The 4,436-nt window shown below is 43.8% G+C and overlaps 1 pseudogene; it reads right to left on the bottom strand.

The window, feature by feature from the left end:
- Positions 1-2,785: 2,785 nt before the first annotated feature.
- LOC118842633 lies at positions 2,786-3,589 on the bottom strand (annotated as a pseudogene).
- Between the last annotated feature and the right edge of the window lie 847 nt (positions 3,590-4,436).

Below are 4,436 nucleotides of genomic sequence, written 5' to 3'. Positions count from 1 at the left end.
TACTGCCCCTCAGGTCCTCTACTCCCTCTTGACTGCAAGTACTCCCCTCCACTCTTGAACTATGACCCAGAAGTCAGTATAAGCAATGGCATTACCAAATAACATCTGGTCCTGCGTCCAGTGTTAGTGCAGAGGTACCCCGTAATCTCTTTCTGATGAGTTTCCAGGTTCCATTACTTTCTCTGGTTTGAGAGCTCCTAAAGCTGCTACTACTTCTGTCTCTACCACCTAATCCCACCACTGGCATTTCCTATACTCAGGTTCTGGGCCACCTCCTCCCCTTTGTCACAGATTTCTCCTTCCAATCTCCCATTTTCTTTTGGGCTAGGAGACTCTAATTCTAACCTTTTGTTGGCTCACCCACTTTAGAATTCAATTTGATGTATTATTTTAAAGTTGTTTAGTGGAGGATGTTGGGAGAACTCAGCTGAATACTTTGTCTGCTCTATCATCTTGCCTCTGCCCCCCAGAAGTTCCATGTTGGCTCCTTTACAGAGTCCTTAACTTAGACTGTCTTATTTTGCTAGATACCTTTTTGTATACCTATGTATGTATATGCCTGGGCAACTAGATATTAAGTTCCCTGATGATGAATAAGGTATAATCCCCTGACTCTGGTTGTTGTCCTTCCAAGAAGTACATTATGTTTGTCATTTGTTCTTGAAGAGGACCATGACATCAGGGGGAATGATGACAGGACTTGCAGTTGACTTTAATTTGAGTGAGGGAGGGCTGGGCAAGGTCATCAGCTTCACTTTCTCCTCCAGAGCAATCTGGGTCTAGTGGCCTGATATTCACCAGGATGACTGGAGATGGCCCAGGAAGCATTGCAAGACCTTGGTACTTTCAGGCTAAGGTCTTTTCCTGTTCTCGCTTTGAGTGAGGTAAAACCCATTCAGTGAATAGACCTCTTTAAGAAGTTAATCAAGGGATGGATGGCCCCATTAATCAAAACTAAAAAAAAAAAAAAGGAATAATACCAGATTTTGAGACAGGAGATTTTCCTTAACATCCTGGTTCTGATGCTTGCCAACTGTGTGACTTTAGGACAAGACTTTCCTCTCACTAGTCCTGATTTATCTCATCTGTAAAATGTAAACGTCAGGTCAGCTGACCTCTCCAGTCCCTTCCAACTCTAGAACCCATTAAAATAATAGCTTCTCTGATCTTGGTAAGCTGCCTCTCCTTCCCCACCACTGGGTTATGTCATTATCCAGTCATTGCTGGATAATCACCTGCTGATTGATTGACAAGTGCTCCCTAGCTTGGAAATGTCTTTCTCTCTTTTTTCCCCGTTTATACTTAGTTTAGCCCAATTTCCAATTACATGAAATACCTCAAGATAGAGGCTGCATCAATGCAGTTTCTCTGTGCAGGTCAGCTCCTGAGTCATGTTTCTTCCTTTCCTGTTTTTGAAAACTTATCATTTTAGTATCTTTTGAAAGCAGCATAAATTAAATGACCCTGGCTCTGCTGAAAGTATCCTCCTGAGTGCTTTGGTGGGGATTAAACGGAGTCCTTTGTACATCCCTTCAGTGCAGCATGCCGCAGTGCTAAACTTGCTCTTCTTTGGGTTATCAGAGAATGAGAACTGATCCTAATTAACAATGAGCGAGCTCTGGGATATTCAGAAGGCCTCTTCACTGGGGAGCAACATTTTAGCTGGATCTCCATGATACTGGAAGGAGCTTGGCAATTCCACAAGCCTTTGATTCTCATGACTGAAGATAATGTCTCCCCTTGTGTCAAGTCTGTAATCTGGTGCCATCTCTTCTATAAAACCTTCCCCTTGGGGCATCTAGGTGGCTCAGCAAGTAGAGCACTGGCCCTGGAGTCAGGAGGACCTAAGTTCAGTTCTGGCCTCAGACACTTGACACATTTACTAGCTGTGTGACCTTGGGCAAGTCACTTAACCCCAATTGCCCTGCCTTCCCACCTGCCAAAAAAAAAAATAAAAAACCTTCACCTGATGCTCCAGTAGAAAGTGTTGGTTACCTCCTCCAATATTCCCAGAATCCTTTGTCTCAATGATTCCCTTGTTTCTGTAATAATAATTATTCACATTCATATGGCATATTAAAGTTTGCAAAGTGCTTTACATGATATCTGATCCTCACAACCACTCTCTGAGATAGGTGTTATTAGCATTATAATTTTACAGATGGGGAAACTGAGGCTCAGAGAGGTGAAATGACTTGTCCTGCATCACACAGTTAGTCAGTATCAGAGGGGGTAATTGAGCCTAGCTTTTCCTGACTCTTATTTCAGTTTTCTGTCCACCATGTAGCACTATTTTGCATCAGTTCCTCCCTATTGACTGGCTGCTTTCCCTGATTGGTACAAACATGCCCAAGTCTCCCCCATCCTTAAAACAAACAAGAAAACAAACAAAACACACTTTATTTGATTCAACCATTATTTCTTGCTATCATTTTCTATCTGTTTTCTGGTGTGGCTAAAGTACTTGAGAAAGCCATCTTCAATCATTGTCTCCACTTCCCTCTTACTATTTTTTTTCTTTTTTGGGGGGTATGTGTAAGTATTTATTAGGGAAGTATCCTATATTACACACGTTTAATGTACTCACCCCATATTTGGTTTCTCAAAATGGCAGAGGAAGTTTGGAGTGCCCAGAGTGAAGGGGCAGCAGACAAAGGGCTCTCATTTCAGTGGGGTGGAAAGTACTCTCACTTGAGTCAGGTTGGCCATTTGGCTTAAGAAATAAAGGGGAGAGAGGACTGTTCCCTTATAAGTCAGCTCAGAAAGTTTGAGGCTAAAACACCCTTCATACCATACACACACAACTAGCTCCCAATGGGCAGTCTTTGTTCCTAGTGGGAAGAATCTTCAGTGAAGAAGGAAGGTGTCTCGCTATCTCTTGCTGGTCCTGTGGGGCAGGGGAGATGGTTAGGCCATCCCCATTTTGACTCTCAGAGGCTGGAGAGATAGCAGGAGGGCCAGAAGGGGATCAGGATGTGGCAGTGGTACTGTCATTCTGTACCATTTTGCTGGGGAGCTGCTGGACACTGTACTCGGGGTCTGGCTCACTGAAGTTGGGGACCTTAGAATAACCCATACAGAATTCTCCAGTCTTCTGCAGATCACCCCCATGAGCAGTGTGGAGCATCAGACCATCTTTAAATAGTAAAGTGTACCCCTTGGTGAGTTGAATAATGTCCCCAAGCTGGATCAGGTTGCCAACATCACCCCAAATAGATCCATTGATGCTGCCTGTTTTATCTGCTACTTTGCAGGTCCTCACCTCATATCCATCTTTTGGCTTGGTCATTAGGCCTGTCTCTAACACAATGAAGGTGAGATTCAGATTCTTAAGTCCTGACTTGATATCTCTCACAAAGTTCTCCGTGGTAATTTTGCCTAGGCATCCACTCCCCAGCAGAGAAAATGGTGCATGCTGCTTAGCTACCCCCAGGGGGAGCCAGGGTCCCGGCCTTGACCAGCTGCAGCCCAATGGAGTGTAGAATCTCAGACATTCCAGGCAGTATCCCCTTACCGTTTTCTAAACCTTTGGCAAGCATGCTTCTGACCTCATCATTCCTCTGAAATTGTCCTTTCCAAAGTCAGCCATGATGTCATAATTGCCAAATCTAAGACCTTTTTCTCCATCCTCATCGTCTTTGACCTTTCGGTAGCATTTGACATGTCAATCATGTTCTTCTGAATACTCTCTAGGTTTTTGGTTATTTTTTGTGATGTTGCTCTCTAGTGGTTTTCTTCCTACCTTTCTGACCACTTACCTCAGTTTCCTTCACTGGTTCATCCTAAGTCTCATACCTACTAATCACGGGCATTCAACAAAGGACCATTGCCTTCTCCTCCCTTTAGACTAACTCCTACTCCAATAGCTTCAACTTAGATATCCATAAAGATGATTCTATTATCGATTTATCCAGCCCTAACCTCTCTCCTGACCTCCAGTCCTGCATTTCCAATTGTCTGTTTAACGTCTGGCATTAGATGTCTCACAGACATCTTTAACTCCACTGTCCAACACAGAACTCATTACCTTTACCCCAAACTTTCCCCTCTTCCCAATTTCCTCATAACATTGACACCACCATCCTACCTGCAACTTAAGTATGCAATCTCTATATGATCCCACATGATCCTCCTCACTCACACCAACCCCGCATAGTAAATCTATTGCTGAGCCTTGTCCTTTCCATCTTCAGAAGACTTCTCCAACTCTTCCCCCCTTTCTTCACTCAAACAGCTGACATCCCAGTATACTTCCTTTGCATGCCTGGACTCTTGTTAGAGCCTTCTGGTCGTTCTCCCTGTCCTAAGTCACTCCCTCCCTTAGTCCATCCTCTGTTCAGCAGTCAGAGTCACTCCCAGCTACTAAATAAATTCTAGCAGTTCCCTATTAAACCCCAGGCCAAATAGAAACTCTCCCTTTGGACATTTAAATCCCT

The sequence above is a fragment of the Trichosurus vulpecula genome, chromosome 3, assembly GCF_011100635.1.
Source record: "Trichosurus vulpecula isolate mTriVul1 chromosome 3, mTriVul1.pri, whole genome shotgun sequence".
Classification (NCBI taxonomy): domain Eukaryota; kingdom Metazoa; phylum Chordata; class Mammalia; order Diprotodontia; family Phalangeridae; genus Trichosurus; species Trichosurus vulpecula.
This window is presented reverse-complemented; position numbering and strand designations above follow the sequence as displayed.